Here is a 15,012-nt window from a genome sequence, read left to right as displayed (position 1 = left end):
GTTGAGGGGGGGGAGTCGGGGAAGAAACATGTGATTATGTGCTACCAAAACAAAAAAGGCAATCAAACAAGCACAATTTCAGCCTCAGGGAACACAAATTTGTAATATTTTTGTTATAAAGTGACAACAGCTTTGAAATTACATTTATTTGATGAAATGATAATATACACTATCTAAGAATGCATTCATTTCATATGCAGCCTGTGGCTGCTGGTTGCATCATTGCTGGGAGGGCAGCTGTGCCGTCGATTCAGTCCCTCCTGTAGAATAGAGCAAGAAAAAAGAAATTTGTTCAGGGTGCTGGTGATAGCTCACTGACTCTTCACGAAGGACATCGTGGTATCTTTAACTTGCATCAGCTAATGCCAACAGATGAGATGCCCAATTTAAAGTCCATCTGAAGGACCGCACACTCATTTCTGCCTTGTCCTGGCTGCAAAATATCAAGACGACAGTTAATAGCTGGGCCGGGTCTCACTCTGCCTGTGAATCACAGGGATGACAGTTTATAGCTGGGTTGGGATTTAAACCCATGCTTGACGGCTCAGAGGTGAGCGTGTATATCTATAACCCACCATCTATCCTTCATGCCCATCATCATAGAAAGTCATGGGACATCAACATTAATATTAATTTGTAATTTGTTCAGGATGCCAGTGATAACTCGCCTATTCTTAAAACTCGCAAAATAGACTGGGGGATCTTGAACGTCCACAAACTTTATAAACTCGGGTTGGTGCTCCATGGGCAGGATGTTGCATTTCCAGTCAGTTTTGCAAATCCAACCCAGACAAGACATCACAAAGGTAAGTGCGCAACATGTGCCCCATTCCGTCGGATTACCATGAATAACAACATTTAGTATGGAGAAACAAACAAACAAGGCAAGTCTGACTTTGCAGTTTTGAAATACGACGTGTGTTCAAAAAGTATCCAACCTTAACTTTTCGTGCGTAAACAAATGAAGTAAGGGAGGCGTGGTTTGGTGCACGTATGTAGGCGATCCTCATCCGTATGCGTGAATATTTTCCCGCCTGCAGAAGCTGTCAGTCGCCGACAGACCGCCGATGAGTGAGGAAGTGTAAGTGAGCGCCGTCGGATTTTAGTTTTTGACCGATGCAGACTGATGCAGTCGAAACAAATCATTGCTGATGCAGAACCAGAATCAAGTTGGCTCGTTCTCGTCACCGACCCCACTCATGTAGTTTTGTCATAACTCGTCCACAACTTTTTGAAATATCATGCTATATAAAACATTTTTGGCTGCATCTCTCAATGGTGAAGAATCATGTGCTTAATTTAAAAATTCTCACACCCAGATCCGGATTGGGATAATCATCACCAAATTTGAATCAATTCATCCTCTTCACACACCCAACCTGTCCACCAAGTTTCATCCGAATCCATCAATAACTTTTTTTGAGATATCGTGCTATAGATGTTCTCCCCCCCCCCCCCACCCCATCACTCAATGGTGAAGAATCACTTAAAAAAATTATCACATCCGGATCTTCACCGGAATCTCATCAATTATTCCTTGTCACACACCCAACCTGTCCACCAAATTTCATCCGAATCTGTTAACAATTTGAGATAGCCTGCTCACAGAAAAACAGACAATTAGAAAGACAGACAAACAGGGGTGAAAACATGACCTACGTCAACCTTTGATGGCGGAGGTAAAAAGTTGCTAATGCACCACTGTATGTCAATCGGTAAAAGGTTATAGCAAAAATAAATATTGTTTTGGCTATTTTTCCCCCTTTTTCGCACGCACGTCGTTTTTACATGAACCAAACTCGCTTCTCGTCGTTAGCATCTGCTATGCTGCTCTCTTGTCTGAGGAGGTACACACGGACAACAACAAATGAGGCTCAGCGAGGCACATCATGTTTACAGGTACTTCGTACAGGAGTGTTGAGTAATCCAGGAATGGTAATTTTTACCTCGCGTTGCATGCACATACACTACACAATCTATTCAACAAGGACTACATGCCAGACCGAAGTAATCGATACCGCTAATGTGTTAGCCACAGACCATTTGTAACAGTATCCTTGCCGCACCCTGGTAACACAAACGGAGTAGTGCTACGACCTTTGTATTTAATTTAGTTATATTTGAACTGACATCACAAAACAAGTGCAATTCAAAGCAGCTACCTGAAAAACGTGTAACGAAAACTTGCCTATTGACGCTGTAATGCGGCTTTAAGTGTTTAGTCTCCTTTGCGGAGGAATTATAGGATGCGACTGCAATGCAATTCACACGGAGTCGGCTTAGGTGACGACGTGAGTCTGTCAGTGAAGTACTGCGACGCATTTGATTACATGGCTACTTGGGGTGTAACTATATGATAAAATATTGAAGTATCACGATAGTCTTTGTGACACTACCATAGTTATCATGGTAATCGTGCATACTTTTTAGATAACATGGCTTCCTTTGATCTGTGAAATTAATTCTGTTGCATGAAACAAGAAATATAAGCATTTCCTTGCTGTTATAGGTGTTTATGCCTCCTCTACATTGGCAGTCTTAAGATACGATTGCAATTTTAATGTTTGGGGCGAGGTGTGTGATGACAAATATGACGATGTGACTTGTCGCTCATCTAAGTGTGTAGCTCAACCAAAATCTCCAAAATCCAAACACCTTTGCCTCTTAATTTGCAGCCAACTCTACGCTGCACTATTCCAAAAGAACTCCTGCTTTTGCTAAATCTAACCCTCTTATGCAGGTTATCAAAATTTCCACTCACAAAGTTCATCAGACCCTGCTCTCTCATCACCATCGAAGCCAATGGTCAGGATAGCATGCATGCTGTTGTCCTCAAATGCTGTGCTCAAGAACTTGCTCCTATTTTCTCCAAGCTTTTCAACCTCTCTTACTGTCCTGGTATTTACCGATCTGCCTGGAAGCATGCCTCTCTGCTCTGTCCCGAAGAAGAGCGACATGTCAGATTCCTCCAATTGCCTTTACCTCCAAAGTCATGTCGTCTATCATCATCAATAAATAACTTTTAAACCACCTCAAGTCGAGCTCTCTCCTCAATGAACAAGAACATGGCTCCAACAAAGTCAGGTCTGCTGGTGATCTCCTGGCCTACGTTGCCAGCAAATAGTCTTCAGCTCTCGATAACTTCAGAAAAAAAGTAGAGTTGTGCTGGACATCAGCGAAGCCTTTGATGGGGTCGAGCACAAAGGGATCCCAGCGAAGCTCCCAATGTATGGTATTCAGCCTCAGTCGATCAACTGGTTTTCAGCTTCCTCTCGGTGATTGATTTCTCCCTGCATTGATGGTGCCCTCTCTGACCCCCTCCACATTAATTAATGAGTCCATCAAAGTTCTGTCATTTCAAACTCACTCTATTTTCATCAACGACTTCATTAGCTGAGAACAACCCTGTCCATCCCTTTGCTGACAACTCCACTCTCCACAAGCAAAAAATCCCAGTCCACCTCCCAACAGTCCCTTGCTGCCAATAGTCTCTCAAATGTTGCCTCCATCAATTGTGATATCAACGCCACCCTTCAATCGGGCTGCAATAATCTTGTTTCCATCAATCACTCCAAGACTCAAACCCTCCTTATATCCAGCAAGATCAACACAGCCACCTCTCCACTCCTCACGTCTAGCAGTCCTCTATTAATATGCTCAATGTAATCACCTCCGGCAATGACTCCTGGCAGCTTCACATCCTCAATATTGTTACGGCTGTGAAAATTCGCAATACACCATAAAGGGTCCTCAGGTGAGATATATCGATAAGTTCATGTGTAGTGAGCCGACACCCGTTGTTTAGAGGGAATATGTGTGATTCATTCGGGCTGCGACGCTTTAGTTAGCCGTTTTTCTTTATCTATCGTTATTTTGAGCCACCATTGCCACAAACCTCCACGCAAACAACAACCGCCACCAACCACGCCACAACGCCCACCACGCTCACATCACCCCCACAACAATCACCACCATCTTCGCCACTATGCCCGTTTACGAACGCTATCCTCCGCGGACCACGGTAAGACGGTTTCCGCACCACGGAAACCGTCCAAAAAGGATTGGCAGAACAAAACCACTTGTGAAGCCTGTGGGGTTTTTTCCCGTCAATTTTCCTGGCGCTTAGTGTGAAGGGGAGGGGTGGGGCAGCTCGCTCCTGATTGGTGGATGCACGGTGTGACGCGATCAGGGGTGAGGAACGCCCCTTTTTGGGAGGCTCCCAGAAGGGAGGGGGGTGGAGCCCGAAACGGGGCGGAGCGAAGGGCGGAGCCCCGCTCCATAAAGGACGGACACGGGCGGGGCGCGCTCTCTTCTCTTCTCTTCTCGTCTTCGCCCCTTGGTGTATGCGTTCCTTCCTCTTGGATATCTCTTTGGTTCTCCCGTATGCTCTCTCCTCGTGACGGTTGATCCGCAAACCAACTCGCGTTCCCTTCCTCCTCGTTCGTTCCCACGCTCGTGGCCCGGCGAGGCCTATTGGTGGGAGACGCGGACGGAGGGCACCGTAGGCAGCCTGAGGTGGACCTGCGAGAGCGGACACGGAGAGTGCCGGAGACGGTTCACCGGCCGCAACAAGGGAGGTTCTTCTTTTCTTTGGGCTTTTGTATGTGTTTGTGGCGCCAGTCCGACAAGTAAAACTGATTAAGTGCTTGTACATTGCTTTAGTCGGTCGTATTGCTTTTGCTTCTATTTGCCTGTACATACGTGCATAATTGTTGCTGACTGGAAATACGTGCTTCCGTGTGTCGCGCATTAAAAGTGCTTGTCCAATTGTTCCCCATTTCGCTTCGTCCTTTCCTTTGTTGAATCTCCATCTTGCATCACGTAAGGGATTGATAGTGGGTTTAAAACACCCGGTAACTAATCTGAACCGTCAAGGTCGACGATAACTCCGCTCGGTTATCCCTGTAGCACGGAACGAGCTGCTTAAGCGGTTCGTGTCCAGAGTCGACCTGTGGCGTGGTACAACCCCTCGGTAGGTTACCCATGCGAGTACTTAGGTATATCGACTTTCGATGATTCACCCTATTTCGCACGAATAGAATGTGGACTGGGTTGTGGTGAGGTTAAACCCCCACCCGTGACTGGCTCCTGGCGGTAGTTCCAGGAGGGTCACGACTGAATTGTCCGTTCCGGTGGGCGACGCGTCGCGATTCAAGTTACATGGCCGATCGCACGTCGGACGGGCCAGAATTCGTAACAGTGGTGTCAGCGAGCGGGAAACAAACTCTCCCGTCTCCAGGCTAAATTCACGGGGATCGGACCAGGGGTGTGCGAAGCGACCCCCCGTTCCCCCCAAATTACGAGCAGGTAAAATTTTAATCTCTTACGAGAAATAAGATGGAGTCTCAAGGCGAGCGGGTGCCGGGGGTATTAGAAATGGATGTGGGATTGTTAGAATCCATGGCCCAGGATGAAATCCCCGAGCAGGAAATGATGGTTGTGAGGCAGGAACAATTTCTTCCCCAACCAAACCCAGAGCCCGAAATGGGCGCGGCGGCAGAGGCCGCGGTGTATGACACCCCCCTCCCCACCTCCGTCAAATTCCCTCCCCAGCTCCCGGCGAATCCACGCCTGATGAGGGCGAAGCGATTGCCGCAAACCCACCTAACATGGGCCAGCTATGAATGGGTTGGTTGGCGAATATGCAACAAGCATTGGAAAGCAAAATGGAAACAAACATGAATGAAATAAAAACAAATGCGTGCAGGATGAGTAATCACATGAATGCTAATATATAGCAGGCGAAGAATGGAATGAAAGAAGAAATGAAGGAAATGCGGGGTGAGATGCAGAGTATGGGTGTAGGCCTGCAGAAAAGGCTGGAAGAGGTAAAAGACGAAATGAAAGGGGAGATCAATACGATACGAGCAGAGGTGAACAAATTGAAAGAGAATGTGGAAGGTGTGGGGTCCGCGATGGAGGCGAACAAGAAGGAAATGACAAACGAAATAAAAAATGACAAACGAAATAAAAATAAAAATAAAAATGACAAACGAAATGACATAGACAAAGTAGGGAAAGGACTGGAAAAAGTAAAAGAGGGACAAGACCAATTAAAGGGGGAAATGGAGAAGAACACGGTGGTGATAGGACAATTAAAGAAAGAGCAGGGGGAAATAAGAGAGGGATTGGGAGTCGTGAAGGAGGAGTGTGAGAAAAGACATCAAGACATGACGGAGAGAGTGGAAAACCTGCGGCAGGAGGTAAAAGCGGAGACACAGAAGGGATTAAAGGCCATGGGGGATGAATGTAGAAAGAGACATGAGGAAATAATTATGGAAATGGAGCGGAAAGCCGAAGAAAAGACAGTGGAACTGGGGAAATGGATAGAAAAACAAGACGGCGAGACGAAAGAGGGGTTTAGGACGACGGGGGAGGAAATATCCAAGACAAACAAAGAGGTGGCACAGGTAAAAGAGGAGCTCGGAAAAATATCGTTAGAAACGATAAGGGAAGAATAAATGAAGTAATGGAGGGGAAAAATAGAGGATATGGAGAGGAGGCTGGCGGGGTGTGTGGAGACCCAGGGTGAGAAGCAGGGTATCCTCCTCCTTCGGGAACAGGGAGGGAGGATATGCCCCCTCGAGGCGGATCGTGCCCAGGTGGGGCCGGTGTCACAGGGCGGAGTAGGAGGATTGCCCGATGCGGGGTGTGCATGCCATGCTTGGGGAGGGTAGAGGCCGCGGGGTCTTTTGGCGTAATGCGGGCACCCGGTATGACTGTTCCGGTGGATGTGCAGAATGCGAGTCCGATGGCTTGGGAGAGGAAGCGGGATGACGTGGGGCACGGACAGACACGGACAGACACGGACAGGGGTGGTAAATTCACCGGGCAAATGGCTCGGACCCTGGGGGAGTGAGGCGCGTTGGGACTTGGGAGGTACACCCCTCCAGGAGTCCCTCGGGAACTGGAGGGGGGCCTCAGAAGGACCAAGGGTGCCACTAGCCCCGTACGATGGCAAGACGGACTTGAGGGCATACATGGCCCAGTTCCAGTGTGTGGCCAGAGGTAATGGCTGGAACGAGGTGCAGGGCGTCGCACAGCTCATGGCAGCCCTGCGTGGCGCAGCCTTGGAAGTCCTGACCACGGTACCCAGCGAGGGGGTGACCCTGGAGGATGTCCATTCGGCCCTAAAAAACCGATTTGGCATGGACCAGCAGAGTGAGTTTGTTAAAGCTCAGCTCAACGGGCGCAAACGACGCTCCCAGGAACCACTGGGAGAATTGGCACACGACATTCGCCGCTTGGTGGGGATCGCGCACACCAACATGCCGCCGGAGTACCGGGAGGAGATTGCCCTGGACCATTTTCTCCGGGCGATAGGGGGCAACGATGTCGGGGCATTGCTGACCGTATGGCGCCCAGACAACCTCCAGAAGGCGGCTGAAACTGCCGCCTGCTGGGAGGCAGCCAGAACGCCGTTGGGAGGGGCTGGGCGCATACGGTAGCAGTCCGGCAGGTGGGCCCCGTGAACGACGATGCGAGGGAAGCCAGGGTGGCTACCATGGGCGACCGGGACAGCATCGAGAAGATGGTCCAGAACGCGGTTGATAACCGGTTGGCAAGATCTGGACCGAGGCGGTCGGGCCCCGGGGGGGCAAGGGATGGACCATCAGGGGGTGCCCCAATTCGGAACGAGGGGTGGGGTACAATTCGGCACCTTACCAGAGGAGGTGTTGTAATTGTGGCGGGAGGGACCATCTGTGGCGGAAGTGCAATGCCCCGCGCAAGGAAAGGCCCCCGTGAAGGGAAGAGCCGCGGGCCCCCAGACCACCAACTCCGCTCCGGGCCAATAGGGATAGCCAAGCCCAACCATCACCCCCCCCCCCAATCCCCGGGAAACTAAAAAGTGCCGAACATGTAGGGCCGTGTTCGGCAGACTCAGACGGAGAAGAGCCCTCAGAACTGCGACAGGTCATCAATTGTGGCCAAATTGGAAATGGTAGCTTGATAATTCGGTGCAAAATTGCCGGCGTAGGGGTAGACGCCGTTGTGGACACAGGAGCAAGCGCTACGATCATCAGCCCTGTGGTCCTTGATTCGAGTGTAGACGGTTGGGATGAGATCCACCGTCTGCAAAATCATAGTTTGCAGAGAGCTACCGGGGCAACGGCCCCCATCATAGGGCACCGTGAAAACAAGGATAGAGGTTTGGGTGGCGAAGGTGTGTGACCCATGTCGAATAGGGTTGGATGTGCTAACGGCCGGTGGTTGTAAGATCGACTTGGGCCGGGGGGGGGGGTCATGCAGTTAGGTGGTGAGGAATTGCCGTTAGGGGGTGTGAGCACGGATGAGAGAGTGGAGCTGGAGGCTCCCGACTCCGTGGTCATTCCCCCGGGTGCCGAGGCGGTGGTCCCGGCCCGGTGGCGAGCACACCCAACGGGGCAGGGTTCCTGCGGCTTGGCGGAACTACCGGCAGGGCAATCAACCCTGGGTTTAGTCGTGGGCCGCACCCTGGTAAGCACCGACGGGCCAGTAGTGCCCGTTCGGGTGATAAATGTTTGCACGGAACCACACACTATCAGGAGGGGCACGAAGGTGGCAGATTGCACCCCAGTAAAAGAGGTCGCAGAGCTGAGGGACTTTAACGTCGAGCCGGACCGGCCCCAGAGGGAGTCTCCAGACTTAATTAGGAATTGGCCCGGTCCCATTTGCGAGATGGTAAATCGGAGTAATGTAGATTTGGAGGATGCCCAGCAGGAGGTCTTCTACAAACTGGTCGACCGACACATGGGGATCTTCTCTTTGTCACCCGAGGATATTGGACGTACGGGCCTGGTGCAACATCAGATCCACACCGATGGGGCCCGGCCTGTCCGTCAGCCTGCTCGAAGGCTCCCATGGAGCAAGAGAGAGGAGGCTGATGAACAGGTTGAAAAGATGCTCAATCCAGGTGTCATTGAGCCCTCGGGAAGTCCTTGGATGTCACCGGTTGTGCTGGTCAAAAAGAAGGATGGGACCACGCGTTTCTGCGTGGACTATTGCCAGCTGAACAATGTGACACTCAAAGACTCCTATCCCCTGCCTCGAATTGACGATACCCTCGACGCCGTTTCAGGCTCCAAATGGTTCTCAACCTTGGACCTCAAGAGTGGGTATTGGCAGGTGGAGATGGATAAGATGGGGAAGGAGAAAACGGCATTTTCCACAGGGAAGGGACTGTATCAGTTCACTGTGATGCCGTTCAGTTTGCGTAACACCACCGCCACCTTTGAGAGATTGATGGAGCGTGTGCTTGGCGGCATGCCATGGCAATCATGCCTGGTGTATCTGGATGACGTCCTGGTACACGCTAAAACATTCACCCAGGAGATAGCCAATTTGGACCAGGTGTTTGGGCGCCTCAGACAGGGAGGGATGAAGTTGAGCCCGGAGAAATGCACTTTGTTCGCGACAGAGGTGGCCTATCTCGGACACGTGATAGGCCGCGAGGGGGTGAAGACCGACCCCAGAAAAATTACAGCGGTAGAGGAGTGGCCCATACCTACAACTGTTAAACAGGTACGGGGCTTTTTGGGACTTTGCTCCTACTACCGGCGCTTCGTGGCAAACTTTGGGGAGATAGCCAGGCCCCTTCACCGGTTGACGGAGAAGGGGTTGAGATTTAATTGGACAGGGGAATGCCAGGAGGCCTTCCTCAAATTAAAGGGGTGTTTGACATCCACACCCGTTTTGGCGTACCCCACCGATGACGGGATGTATACCCTGGACACGGATGCAAACCAGGAAGGATTGGGAGCAGTCTTGTCTCAGACACAGGGGGCGTGGAAAGAGGGATCGCGTATTACAGTCGGGCCATGAGTAGGCCCGAACGAAATTATTGCGTTACTCGCAAGGAACTATTGGCTATGCTGTCTGCGGTGAGCCATTTCCACCCGTACTTGTACGGGAGGAAATTTTTGGTTCGAACTGACCATTCCTCCTTGCAATGGCTCTTACGGTTCAAGGAACCGGAGGGCCAGATTGCAAGGTGGTTGGAAAAGTTGCAGCAGTACGATTTTAATGTGGCTCATAGAGCCGGTAAGGCTCATGGGAATGCCGATGCGCTCTCTCGACGCCCCTGTCTGGGAGAAAACTGCAGATATTGCACGAGACATGAGGAGAGGGACCAATTGGCAGACACCTCCCCAAACTCCCAGTCCGTGCGGCCCGGGTGGTAGGCCCAACTTTGCCACTAACCGCGGGGGAGGAATTTGGTGGATTGGCATGGAGCACGGCCCAGCGGGAAGACCCTGTGATAGGGTCAGTGTACAAGTGGGTTCAGGAAAACAGGAGGCCCAGTGGGGAAGAGATCGCCACCCTCGGGGCGCGAACAAAAGCGTACTGGGGTCAGTGGAGGACCCGAGAGATGAGGGACAACATCTTGTACCGCAAGTGGGTGGAGATTTCTTTGGAACAAACTTCTTGGCTGGTGATAGTCCCTGATGGGTTTAAGACCCAAATTTTGAAACAGGTGCACGGTACCCGCGCCGGCAACCATTTGGGCAGGACCAAAACAAAATCTCGGGTCCGCCGGCAGTTCTATTGGGTTAACATGGGGCGCGATGTACAGAACTGGTGTTGAGCATGCGACGCCTGTACTGCCAAAAAGGGACCGCCACAGAGGATGAGGGCCCCACTCCAACTACATCAGGTTGGGCCCCCTTTGAGCGAGTGGCCATGGACATTTTGGGACCACTGCCCCCCACTCGCCAAGGTAATAAGTACATCCTCGTGATTATGGACTATTTCACCAAATGGCCGGAGGCCTTTGACCTTCCAAACCAGGAAGCTGGGGTCGTGGCAAAGGCTTTCGTGGAAGGGGTTGCATGTCGGTATGGGATATCACAGGAGCTGCACATGGATCAGGGACAAAATTTTGAGAGCCAATTGCTAAAAGAGGTGTGCAGGCTCCTGGAAATTCAGAAGACACGGACAACGCCCCTGAGACCACAGTCTGATGGCATGGTGGAGAGGTTCAATAGGACCCTGGTCCAACAATTGGCCCTCTTCACCACCACTAACCAGGAGGACTGGGACGAACATCTCCCGTACCTCCTGATGGCCTATCGCGCGTCCCAGCACGGGTCTACCGCTTGTAGTCCGGCGCTGTTGATGTATGGACGGGAGCTGAGAAGCCCCGTCGATTTATTGTGCAGTCCGACGCCTGAGCGTCTTGATAGGCCCCCGGGGGAGGGCTATGCCCGTCGGTTGGATGAAGGCATGGAGAAGGTCCATGCCTTCGCACGCCACCAGCTCCAACAGGCGGGCATAAAGATTAAGCGCAGGTACGACCACCAGAGCCAGGTGAGTGAGTACCCACCGGGGGCGAAGATTTGGTTCTTCAACCCCGGGCGGAGGAAGGGCAGATGTCCAAAGCTCACCTCACCTTGACAGGGCCCAGGGGTCGTCCTGGTGCAAATCAGTGAAGTGGTCCTGAAAATTAAAATGGGACCACGGGCCTTCCCCGGATAGTCCACACGGACCGCCTGAGACCTTACAAGGGCAACGTTACGCCCTCATGGATATGTCTTGCCGGAGGAGTCGGTGCTGGAACAGCTGCTCCTAACAGAGGAGCAAGGCTCGCGGAGCCTTGCAACGAGTTCACGAGCCCAGTAGGGAGGGATGGAAATCCCCCCTGCGAATGGAGGATTCTGAGACAGTGACAGACTGTGAAGGTGTAGAGGGGACGTAGCTTAGCTACGTAGTGTTAAATGGAAGGTGCTATAGTTTAAGGGACGACGTGGGAGCACGAGATAGTTAGGGGATTTAGTGAGCAGGAATGGCAGGATTCAGCGGTGTGTGTTGAAGAGTTGTGAGGTGGAGACATGATGAGTGAGTGAGGCCAGCGAGCCTGTGTGTATGGAGCGAATGGGGAATGCATGGTGCGATGAGTGATTGGGGGGGGAGGAGTGATTCCCGCCCAAGGGACCCCGGGGTCAGAGTAATGTGAGTTTGTGGGTTAGTTAAATTGACAAAATGGAAGTAGTTTTGCTGTTGGTGGGAAGGTAGGCTCGATACCCGCGTGGAGGGGTGCAGGAGCCCTGTTGATGGGCTGGGAGCGTGGCTGCGAAAGGTGAGTATCGCTGAGTGGGTACCCCGGGCACTGGGCTAGTCGGCCGCGGTAGGCCAAGGGCCCATGGGGGGGCCGGGATAGCGTAGTGGGCATGGGTGCACCCGCATGATGCGGGGGCCCAGGGCACCATTGGCCGCGTGGGCAGTGTCGTGGGCACGGGTGACCCTCGGAAAGGAGCCCGGGAAGCCAGCCTGCCACGTGAGCGTTTCACGGGAGTCGCCATGGAGGGCACTCCCCGGTGTTTAGGGAGCTGGTAGGCTCGGAGGCAGTGCAGTGCCCGGGGGTGCCATCGTTGGGGAATCGGCAGAGGGTAGTTCCTGCCAAGGGAGCCACGCGTCCCAGCCATGAAACCGTGTGAGGGCACCGGAAGAAAATTGGAGGGCATGGCCTGGAATTTGCGAGGAAACCAACACAGGCGACAGGAACCTTGGTTGTTCGAACCGATAGTTTAAGCGAGAGGCGCTTGTTGAAAGCCCGGGGGTAGTTTAAAGGTTAATGGATAGGGTAGATAGGAAGTGTACCCCTCCGCACCATCCATCCCTTCACTCTCGTTGTGGGCCGCTGGACCCACCTTGGGTTGAGATCGCTGAAGTATGAGGAGGCCATTCTGGGGTTTTGTTGGGCCTCGACACAGGACACGAGCTCTCCCTTATTCCCCTCCAGGAAGGGAACGTAGGGGTTGGGAGTAGGCTAGGAGATGATAGGTTAGCCGAACAAAGACGATAAAGGGGGTTAGGGGACGATTTATAGTGGGGAAGGAAAGATAAAAATAAAAACAAAAACACAAAAATAAGTGGGGGCTAAATTGGGTTTTGACAAATTAAGGGGGTGGGTATGGACAGAGACAGGCAAAGGCGATAGGTTGGGAGGGAGACAGTAGGTTGGTCCGAGCCCGCCTTCCGAGTGGCCAGCACCACTGCACTCCCTCCACCAACCTCCATCTCAAGGCAAGGTGCTGGCCAACTTCATCGGTTGGCTGTGTTACTTCAAGGCCTGTGTTGGCCCACTTCATCGGCTGGCTGTTTACTGCAAGGCCTGTGCCGGTCAGCTTCACTGCCGGCTGCGTTTGCTACAGCGGCCCTGTTTTGCCATGCCTTGCCTGCTACCTTTGCCATCCATGCCTACTGCCCTCGTCATCGTTTGCCCCCATTCTGTTTTGCATTCCCCCCCCCTTGTTCATCGCCATGTGCGCCAGGATCGTCGCGCAGTTTGCAAGGACTGCCCTGTTGGCAGCTACAACACGGGCCTGCAGTGGCGGCCCGTGCACCGTGCTTGCGTCCATTCATCCATCCATTCGTTGTGTTCATTGCGTGTGCCACTTGAGCTGGCACGGAGACTGCGTTTGCGCAGCTCGTGCGCCGTTTTGTTCGCTGCGTCCATTTCCAAGGGGAAGGCTTTGGACTGCGTGTGAGCAGCCGGCCACGTTCCTTGTCACCTGCATTGCATGAGCCAGAGACTGCGTGCGAGCAGCCTGGCTCCCTGCTGACTTTTGTTTTTCTCTTTGCAGAGTCCATTGATCCTGGGCCATGGAATAGTGTAAGTTAAGGGCAGGTGAAATTCATAACAATATCACCAAATAGGCCTCCAATAAACATGGTTTTCTCATCAGAGCTCAATACTGCATCAACTCCGATCAGCTTCTCACCCTCGACAAACCCCAAGTCAGATCAGCGATGTAATACTACTTCCATATCTTGGGTGGCGCTCCTCCTCCAGTATTTCATATTCTGGATTGTGTCCAAAGCCAAGGTTGTCCGACTGAATTACGATCCTACTTTATCTAGCCATCTCCAAACTTTGGCTCACTGTCGAGCAGTCTCTTCCCTGTGCCTCTTCTACTGCTACTATGACAATCTGCTCTGTCAAACCCTCTCTTTCTGTCCCTTCCTCTTCACTCGGTTTGCAACACCCATGGCCCATGCAGCTTTGGATGGGTTAATATCCCGAGAATTACGGATGTGATGACTTGTAAAACTTCTCCCCACTGGGAGCAGCATGATACGATATATTGAAATAGAGAGAATTGGGACCCTTCTCCCACCCTGAACCCCTGGGACTATGATTTTTTTTTAACCACATAAAACCTTCCCGTGCATACCCTGAGTACAACCACCACCTTTCAACTCATTCCGTCAAATGGTTCAGGAGTGCATCAATGTCGAACAAACACTTCTCGATATATAGTAGGATAAAGCAATGATGGATATTCTGATTTTACATTAAAGGTATTTTATCACACCAAGTATCATATTGCTGCATATTTTGATTTGTATCGTATCATAACACAGGCATATCATTACGCAACTTACCGAATGATACTAAGTGCATACGTACTTAAGTGATCATCAAAACAATTTTCTTGTTATGTTTTCGTGAAACAAGTATTGCACAAAATATTGATTTTTATATGAAATGAAACAATTGTTCACAAATCGTCACCTTCAAATCAAAAGGTTCTATCTGACAGATGAACCTCTGTTGGTTAGAATCTTTTGATTCCAAGGCGATGAAAGACTGAAAGTGGGTAAGGCAGTTTGCTTGAGCGATGTTCATTGTGACTATCCAGTAAGAGTGAAGTAATTGATGAGGTGATTCAACCAGTGAAGGACTTGACCAACTGACAAACTTTATTGGATGGTAAGAGATGAAACTCAGATCGAGTTCTGGCATGTCCGAGGACAGAAAGACAGAAACACAATGGTTGCAGGTTTCACAATGAGACTGCAGGTTCCTATCAGTGGAGTTTGATACGTATGCAAGGCAAACTGACGCGACACCAATGCCTCACCACATGAATCATTGTACTCGGGAAAGGATGTTGGTCAGGATAGCCAGAGACATGAGGGTATAAAATGATGAATGAGAGCTGAGTTCCAGGCACCGAGGATGACCAGGGATGAAGAAACTGGACGAATCTGTGAAAGATAGTGGAATGTAGGCCAGACTAATCTGTCTGA

The 15,012-nt window shown here is 51.2% G+C and overlaps 1 protein-coding gene across 3 annotated transcripts in view; it reads right to left on the bottom strand.

Annotated features, from left to right (window-relative positions):
* NEDD1 (NEDD1 gamma-tubulin ring complex targeting factor) overlaps positions 1-15,012 on the bottom strand; it is an 85,656-nt gene that overhangs the window by 5,382 nt on the left and 65,262 nt on the right. The gene's annotated exons all lie outside the window — the stretch shown is intronic.

This window comes from Eptatretus burgeri, chromosome 2, assembly GCF_056783735.1.
Source record: "Eptatretus burgeri isolate ZD-2024b chromosome 2, Ebu_testis_v1, whole genome shotgun sequence".
In the NCBI taxonomy this organism is placed as follows: Eukaryota; Metazoa; Chordata; class Myxini; order Myxiniformes; family Myxinidae; genus Eptatretus; species Eptatretus burgeri.
This window is presented reverse-complemented; position numbering and strand designations above follow the sequence as displayed.